A 10,276-nucleotide genomic window follows, 5' to 3' on the forward strand; every position below is an offset into this window, starting at 1 on the left:
GGGTATAACTGTGTGTTTCTCAGTAACTGGGTGTGCTTACATTTTACTGTATTCTCTACAATGTTGTATGTGCCATATTGGAAATAACCCAGTAGGTTTTGTTGATGATATTTACTTTTCTGGGTACATGAAATGTAAGTAATCTTTTCACCACCCACCCCCAGCCCCTAGTACCCTAGTATGAGTATGACTATAAAAGAACTTTGCACATTTTCCAGAACTCCTTGTGATGCTGCCTCTTCTTTGGGGTCATCACTATATACATGTGGCAAAAACATGCAAATGAATGGGTGTAAGTCATGCTCTATTTCTTAATATGAGAGGGAGCAGTAAGAGTGAGAGGGAAAATTCCACTTTATGTAAAGCTAAACCATATCTGAGTGTAATTTTAGCATGTACTCATTATGATGATCCATAAACCTATGCACAGTAAGGGGAAATAAACTATGATGTTGTAGTATGTAAATGTATTTATTTACAATAATAACAATAATAATAATAATTGTAACAACAACAAACAAGAAAACAACAATAATAACCATTATTATTATTGTTATTATTATTATTATTATTATTATTGCAAACAATGATAACAAATCAACAATAATAATCAAAACTGAGTAATAACATTCAATATTTAATTGCTAAGTGCAAATGATTATTGCATATTGTTTGATTACAAGCAAATTGTAGGTGTCAGTGTAATTCTGCCAAGCTGCAAAAGCCCACATACAAACTCAACAAAATAGCTAAAAATATTGTCTAATTCTAGCTAACAATCACTATAGCTAGCATGTAAAGCTAATATTAGCTAACTGGTAAAACAGAACAAATTAACAACTTTGTTTTTCTGATGAAAATGTAAGTAAATAATAGTTTTTGGAGCAGTATGCCAAAAGGGGGTGTTTTGCCTGACATATGAGGGGGCTTCTTACTTTAAAGTTGTAACTTTACACACACATTTTTATTTCTTTATTTTTATTTTGAATTTTTAGCAACTTTTTTGTACAGCTAATTATAAATTCATAGATCACTATTATCCAATCACAAAAGATCACTACTGACTCCAGAAGGTCTCCAGGGAATAAAATTCATTTCAGAATGTCAGAATTTAGTAAATGTGTCATTATTAGATTTAACCCCATTTTATCAGCAGAAAAAGTTTTAATTGCTTTGACAGTCAACAACAACAACAACCTATTTGGTTCCTTTGACAACATTGACAATATATGAAGCACAGTACTGTCAACTACTTTCAATGGAAAACAGCTAAATCCTGCTTGAAAAGTCGCTAAATGTCACTTGATGACATCATGCACTATTTGCCATATTTGTGGCATTGCTGCATTGTATTTACATTCTGCTTTGTGTCAGATGGTGTCAGCACTTAACATCTGCCAGCATCTCTCCTACTTTCTGTGCTCAGATATGCTGCATTTTAATACAGCCAAATTCACAATAAAGCTGTTCTCATGTACTTAATTTTCTGTTTCTGGAGGAGTATGAAATAGTGACTGCAGCCTTTTAAGACTACATATTAACCAGCAGTCACTTTCAAGCCATCTGCTGCTCTGCATTGCAGATCCAATTGTAAATACATTCGTTGGTTAAATTCTAAGGGATAAAGAGAGGTTGGAAAATTGTCAGTTGAGTGTTTTTTGAATATGCCATCTTCAAAAGCTTATTATTAAAATTTTAAGTCCTCTTAGTATCACCAGTGTGTCAGTACATCAGTTCTTTGTGTGTTGTGAACTTGTGGTAGTTCAGTGGTCAGAGAATTTGTTGTGTGTTTGTCTGGGCCCTTTAGTGAGGCTTTGTTCATTGAGGAAGTCGAAAAACGTTGCTTTGAGCATTAACCTCAAGCCAACTGACAGATTCTAAATTCAGTTTAACATATTTGAGTGGAGAGCGTGGCCTAGCCACAGAGGAAGAGAGGAAATGAGACCAGCTTTTTTGCACTGAGAGCTCACCAAGGGCTTAGCAATCACTACAGGGGTTCAGTTCATTCTGGTACGAAACAGAAATGCTTTTTAATGCTCCTGAGAAATGGCTGTAGGAATCCGTTTGTGTAGTACAGGCTTGGTTTTTGTAGACAATAACCTTGATATGCTTCTTTCTTAATTACACATAAGCCCAGCACTGCAATGACCAGAGAAGTACACAGATGACGATCATACTCAGAATAAGTAAAACATAAGTAAAAAAGAATAAAATCAGAGTATGAGAGTAGTCACAAAAGAGCTGATGTGAAAGGAGCTAAAGAGATGAATATGTAAATGTGTCATATGTGAATATGTACATATGTGCAGGGCCTGAGGAAGTTTACTGTACATTACCGGAATATGTTTATATACAGTGGTGTGAAAAAGTGTTTGCCCTCTTCCTGATTTCTTATTCTTTTGCATGTTTGTCACACTTAAATGTTTCAGATCACCAAACAAATTTAAATATTAGACAAAGATAACACAAGTAAACACAAAATGCAGTTTATAAATGAAGGTCTTTATTATTAAGGGAAAAAAAAATCCAAACCTACAGGGCCCTGTGTGAAAAAGTGATTGTCCCCTAAACCTAACAACTGGTCGGGCCAGCCTTAACAACAACAACTGCAATCAAGCGTTTGTGATAACTGGCAATGAGTCTTTTACAGCGCTGTGGAGGAATTTTGGCCCACTCATCTTTGCAGAATTGTTGTAATTCAGCCACATTGGAGGGTTTCCGAGCATGAACTGCCTTTTTAAGGTCATGCCACAGCATCTCAATTGGATTCAGGTCAGGACTTTGACTAGGCCACTCCAAAGTCTTAATTTTGTTTTTGCTTAAGCCATTCAGAGGTGGACTTGCTGGTGTGTTTTGGATCATTGTCCTGCTGCAGAACCCAAGTGCGCTTCAGCTTGAGGTCACGAACAGATGGCCAGACATTCTCCTTCAGGATTTTTTGGTAGACAGCAGAATTCATGGTTCCATTTACCACAGCAAGTCTTCCAGGCCCTGAAGCAGCAAAACAGCCCCAGACCATCACACTACTACCACCATATTTTACTGTTGGTATGATGTTCCTTTTCTGAAATGCTGTGTTACTTCTACGCCAGATGGAATGGGACATACACCTTCCAAAAAGTTCAACTTTTGTCTCGTCAGTCCACAGAGTATTCTACCAAAAGTCTTGGGGATCATCAAGATGTTTTCTGGCAAAACTGAGACGAGTCTTTATGTACTTTTTGCTCAGCCGTGGTTTTCATCTTGTAACTCTGCCATGCAGGCCATTTTTGCCCAGTCTCTTTCTTATGGTGGAGTCATGAACACTGACCTTAACTGAGGCAAGTGAGGCCTGCAGTTCTTTGGATGTTGTTGTGGGGTCTTTTGTGACCTCTTGGATGAGTCGTCGCTGCACTCTTGGGGTAATTTTGGTCGGCCGGACACTCCTGGGAATGTTCACCACTGTTCCATGTTTTCACCATTTGTGGATAATGGCTCTCACTGTGGTTCGCTGGAGTCCCAAAGCTTTAGAAATGGCTTTAACCTTTTCCAGACTGATAGATCTGCTAAGGGTGGCCCAACCAGTTATTAGCTTTAGGGGGCAATCACTTTTTCACACAGGGCCCTGTAGGTTTGGATTTCTTTTTCCCTTAATAGTAAGGACCTTCATTTATAAACTGCATTTTGTGTTTGCTTGTGTTATCCTTGTCTAATATTTAAATTTGTTTGGTGATCTGAAACATTTAAGTGTGACAAACATGCAAAAGAATAAGAAATCAGGAAGGGGCAATCACTTTTTCACACCACTGTATATATACATATATATATATATATATATATATATATATATATATATATATATATATATATGTATGCGCAGGGCCTGAGGAAGTTTAGTGTACATTACAGGAATATATATATATATATGTACACCGTTCACATCTCGCTAGCATCCTTGCACAAAGATCATTGTTAAAGAGTAGAGCAAGCATCACATTAAACATTCTCTATCAGTTAAGATAATCTGACCTGACGTTTGAGTGTTTGCTTGTTCACTGTTTGTTACATTTAACATTTTTTTATCTTGTTCTTAACCTTTCAAGTTACCTTCTTTCATTGAATATTTAATTATTACCTTAATTCATTAATAACTGCAATCCTTATAAAAGTTTTCTTAGTTCTTTCCAGTTTTTACCTAAGCTTTACTTTTCTCAGCAGACACTGAGAAAATGGTGGGCACCACTGAACGCCAGCTTTAGGCACTGGGCAGAGAACTGCAGCAACTGGATCAGCAGATTAGTTCTCTCCTGGAGCGGCCGACTGAGCTCCACAAGTGAAAAACGCGTTTGTTAGTAGCCCAGGACGCCTTGTATACAGCAGTTTCAGGTCCATCAAATCTGGTGGCGACTTCCACTCCTCTGGACAGAGTGCTATGTTCATTGCTAACACTGGGATCTCCCAACTTCATGCCCAGACCAGGGTTGGGAATGCCAGCGGGACTGGGGAAAGAGAAGGTCTTCACCAGCTCCTCCACTGGACTTCACTGCCAGTAATCAGTTCAAAGCCATCAGCTCACTGCTTGCTTTAGTGCCTCGGACAACGACTCAGGACATTGCTCTAATAATTGGAGCTTCCATCGTCAGACATCTGAAAGTAGCTGGCTCTAGAGGTAAAGCTGCTGTCGTAGCTCTGAGCAAACACGAGGATGTCAGCACTGTGGTCATTCACGTGGGGGTGAATGACATCTCATCCCATCAGAGCGAAGTCCTCAAGGAGCATTTTGGATTACTTCTATGCACTGTTAAAAGAGGACTGAGGCCAAGATTATCATCTCAGGACCCCTGCCCACCTACAGGAGAGGGACCAAGGTGTTCAGCAGGCTCTACATGCTTCACTGTTGGCTCCAAGGCTGGTGTGGTAATGATGGTATCAGCTATGTGAGCAACTGGAGCACTTTCTGTGAGCAACCAGCCTTCTACCACAGGGATGGATTACACCCAAGCCACTGTGGGTCTATCATCCTGTCCGAGAACATAGAGAAGCTACTACACCAGGCCTAACTGGACATAACTCAGATAAACAACGTAAAATGCAACAGCAAGAACAAAAAAGAGAGATCATATCACACCCATTTTAAAAGAACTGCACTGGCTGCCTGTATCATTCACAATAAATAAAGTTCTGCTTCCAGTTTTTAAGGCTCTAAAAAGCACTCACTAACATCGCTGTCCGAACGTCTGTCAATGTTCTAACACATGATATTAGATCTGTGATACTGCACTTCTGCAAATGCTTTCTGTAAAATACTATAGTCATGGTTTCAGTCATTATGCTTTTAAACTGTGGAGCTCAATTCCACCTATTATTAGAAGGTAAAGCTCAGTGTTCAGTTTTAAGGGACAATAAAAAAATGTATCTCTTTAACTTAGCATTTAACTTAAACTCTACTTCTCTTGGCGTTTATCCTTTTAATTTGATGTCATTATCTTATTTGACTTTATATGAGCAGTTTCTTCTGTTACTGTTAACATTTATCACCTGTCTGTAAAGCACTTTGAGCTGCCAGCAACATAAACAGTGATGTATACATAAAGATTATTAATATTATGATTATGATTATTATTATTATTATTATTATTATTATTATTAGTAGTAGTAGTAGTAGTAGTAATACAAAGCTTTTGGGAAACAGGGCTGTGGTTGGCTGTTGTCAGTGCTGCTTTGGACGATTAATCATGTTCAATCAGCACTGCTGGTCAGCCGCAAATCAATACACGAGCAGAGAAACAAAACAGAGCATGGTGAGCAATCTCAGAAAATGGTCACAGCACATAGAAAATGGTCTCAGTTTTCATTTTTGCAAGTGCAAGTAGCAAATATTTATCACTGATAATGGAAATTTATTTATGTTTTGAGTACCATGAAAAAAATCATATTTCCGACAACAAAATATTTAATATTGTTATGAACAAAGGTGAGCAAATATCACTGAAGGTGCTCTGACAACATAGAAAATAAAATGAGATACTTAAACATTTCATTTTCATAGACAATTTTATTTTGTGTCATATAATTATAAACATGTTTAAACAGCATGTTTTTTTACTGTTTAAATGTACAAACACTCACTTTTAAGTGGCCTTTTACAAACTGTTATTCTGTTATCAAAAACTTACTATGGAGGTCTTGTATTTAAAATAGATTTAAATTTTATCCCTGCTTATATCTGCTTTTTGGAGAAAGAAAAGAATTACCACTGGGTTTTGGGGGGTTTTTATTTGAACTCATATTGAATGTAACTATATTGAATCCATTATGCTTGCATCATTTTACAAGACTTTTCTAATGAATGTTCTAAGTTGTCCACGAGTCTGTGGACAGCGGTACTTTCTAACATTTCCACTTATGTCACTTGGGGCTGAACTATTAACCAGCAGCAGATTCTCAAAACAAAGTTTACATTTTCATTTTAATCATACTTAAGTATTCTAAAAATGTTAAAAAATAGCAAAAACCAAAATGTGTCTCCCCTAACCCAGGAATGAAAAACTAGAATTTCAGAAAGAATTGTAAGGTCAGATGTCATAGAGCTGTCAGGAGTTGTGATGGCAATGTGTGATTATGGCAGAACTGATGCCATAATGTGTGATGTCATGAAAGACATGTCACACAACTCATTTTTGCTAAGTAATTTCTGGATAGCATGTTTCTTTTTATGACAGCTGTTATGACACTTACTTAACCTACAATAAGAACATACAGTAGATGACATCTTAAAATGGTTTTCTAGGTAGTAGATATGTAATGACAAATGTAAAGGCAAGTGCTTTGTGATACTATCAAGGACTTGGCGATAACGTCATAAACATGTAATCTTGAATTTATAATCGATTATCAGAAATTATGGTAGCACTTTACTATAGAGCACTGTTCTTATTCCAATAGGTGTCATCTGGCATAAAGGCTACTTTAGTTTGATCAAAATTGGCAAATGTGATCTTTATAACTAATGATGTCTATTGGCATAAGCACTTGTAAACATTTATGTAGGGGTATGTCAGTTGTCAGGACAAGCTTATGTAGGTGTCATGTAGCCTTATGAACAGTACCCTACAGTAAAATGTTACTGAAATTATATTTAGGTTGGAATGGCTTCTTTTGTTGATAGTTTTGATGATAGTTCAACTTAAACCAATACACAGTACTGTATTGAGTAGTATTGAGTAGTAATCAAGTCATATTTAACATGCTATCTAGAGTAGCTAGGCTCTACCATCCAGCCTGAGAAAATAAAATTAAAATAAAACTAAAGACATGACGCCCATTAGGATTGCAGGTTATTTTGCAAGACAGAAATTGACAAATTGACATTAGGAACATCTTTCATATGTAGTGTTTTTGTTCAAAACAAGATTTTGATAATATTACAAAGCATGAAAAGGTTGGGCAATTATCTTGACATAAAATGTTTACATCGACACAAGAGTACACTGTAAAATACAGAATCAAGCAATAGCTTGCCAAACATAAAAAAATCTGCTGTTGCAATATATTTGTGCCAAAAATTTAGTCTGACCAATTGCTCTTTATAATGTGGAACTGATGTGAATTCCTGATTATGTTGGGGATTAAACACAACATCTTGAATTCCATAAACGAACATTAGTCTATTGTGATGTTAAAGTCTCTTTTGCCTCGTGTGTTGGAGGAGGAGACCTCACAGCAACTAGAGACTATTAAATTTGCCTATTTTGACCTTCCTGCAAAATTAGCTTTATTAATTTAGTCATATAAGCTACACTACACATATTTAGCTTTGTTACTAACAGTCCGAAATTATTTTAGAGTTGGTTTGATGTAAAGAAACATGTAGAAATGTCTGTATGAATATAATTTTATATAAACATGTTACTGGCTGACAAGCTAACACTATTAAACTGGAGTCAGCTTATGGTAGGCGACCTGCAAAGACACCAAGACACTCATCACTCTTCAGTGCTAGTAGGTTGAAATGACTTTTTGAACAATTAGCTGATATACGGTCAGATCCATAAGTATTTGGACAGTGACAGATTTTTTTTTTCTTTCAGTTTTACCTCTATACACCACCACATTTGGATTTAAAATGAAACAGTCAAGATGTGATTGAAGCGTAGACTTTCAGCTTTAATTCAAGGGGTTTAACAAAAATACTGCATTAACCATTTAGGAATTACAGACATTTTTTACATAGCCCCTCCATTTTCACAGGGTCAAAAGTAATTGGATAGACTAACACAGTTGTAAATACATGGATAATTTTTAATACTTAGATGCAAATTCTTTGCAGTCAGTGACTGCCTGAAGTCTGGAACCCATTGATATCATCAACTGCTGAGTTTCTTCCCTAGAGATGCTTTGTCAGGCCTTTACTTCAGCTGCTTTCAGTTGCTACATATTTGAGGGCTTTGTGCCTCCAGTTTTGTCTTCAGTAAGTGAAAAGTCATGATCAGTTGGATTGAGGTCAGGTGACTGCTTGGGCCATTTACAAAGATTCCATTTCTTTGCCTTAAGAAGCAATTGGGTTGCTTTCTGGTATGTATTGAGTCATTATATATCTGTACAGTGAAGTGCCATCCATACGTTTTGCAGCATTTGACTGAATCTGAGCAGAAAGTATAGCTCTATACACTTCAGAATTCATCCTGCTACTAATCATCAGTAAACACCAGTGACCCAGTTCCATTGGCAGCCATACATACCCATGCCATGAGACTACCTCCACCATGTTTGACAAATGATGAGCCTTCTTTTCAATTTACATTCTTCTGTGAACAGGCCACACCTTGCCATGAAACTGCTTATCAGACATTGTCTTATCAGACATTATTTTGTGAGCCTGTGAAAATGGAGGTTAATCCAATATTTGTGTTAAATACTATATTTTTGTTGTCAATCACATTTTGATTGCTTCACATCAAATCCATTGTGATGGTGCACAGAGGCAAAATTCTACAAATTGTGTCACTATCCAAATATGTCACAAGACCTAAACTAGACTACTGAATGCCAGTCTGGTACTAGTAAGTTACATATTTGGTGTCAAGTCTTTTGACCTTTGCATGCCAATGTTCTGTTATTTCTGTTCAGTTCAGGTCTGTCATGCAATGCAAACTGTGGAGCTTCACCAAGTGTAACACACAACTGAGGCACTAATGAAACATGTCATGGTCTATTATTGATCATATTCATCATCTTGCAGAACTTAACAGTGAAAAGTTGAGTAAAATAAGAAATGCAGATACTTAAGTTAATCATGATCACATACTTAATTTAATTGAGAAGGCAAGTTTTTTTTTTTACACAGTGCATGAAATAGAGGTGTTAACCACATGCAGCCTGACTGCATTTAAAAAGCTTAGCACTTCCAGGAACTCATCATTTGGTATGTATATATGTGTTGAGGACCTGTCATACTAAGGTAAGAGACTTCATTTTAGTTCAAAGCAAGATGAAACATGATATCAAAACTGATTCTTCTTTATTACTGATATTCTAAAAATGTACATGAACAATATCCATTGAGATGATTTTGGCATTAAGAACAACTTTGAGAAATCCTTTTATAATATCCTTCATTATCATGATAAATTACATCAATATATCACAATGTGCTTTTCGCTTATACGCTCATTTTATAATAAGCATATAGCCAGCACTTACAAACACATTATGCATGTTTGTAAGCATTAAGAGAGTATAATTGGTCCTGTTTGATTTACTGCAATGTTGTATGTGAAATGTTGTATACAAATAATTGGATACCACACCAGATTCAAATAATTAAAAGCCAAAAATATGCAGAAATGTACCTGTGAAGAAAAGAATAGGCCATGGCACAGTAATTGAGGATTAATAATTTTGTTTTTTTACATTCAGTTTTTTCTACATTGTTCAAAATGCACATAAAGAAACATAAACAGTTTCAGGTGTATTTAGTTATTAATTAATTAATTGATTTATTTATTTGGTTGATTGGTTGGTTGGTTGTTATAGAGAAAACTGCTTGAAGTATTGTGATATTACATTGCCATATCGCCCATTTCTAGTGCAGACTGTGCATCTGTAGGGAGTTTGTCGATTTGTCAAAACAAGAGAATCTAAGGAAAGCTAACGTTTATGCACTATTCTGCTGCTTCACAATCTACACCAGCATTCTTTCTTCTCCGGTAGATGAAGGTAGCATTGTGCTTCCATGGAAAGCAAAGTCAGACTTGCATATATTCTTGTGACTACTTTATCCTTCATTAAAAAACTG

This window comes from Colossoma macropomum, unplaced genomic scaffold (genome assembly GCF_904425465.1).
Source record: "Colossoma macropomum unplaced genomic scaffold, Colossoma_macropomum, whole genome shotgun sequence".
Taxonomy (NCBI): Eukaryota; Metazoa; Chordata; class Actinopteri; order Characiformes; family Serrasalmidae; genus Colossoma; species Colossoma macropomum.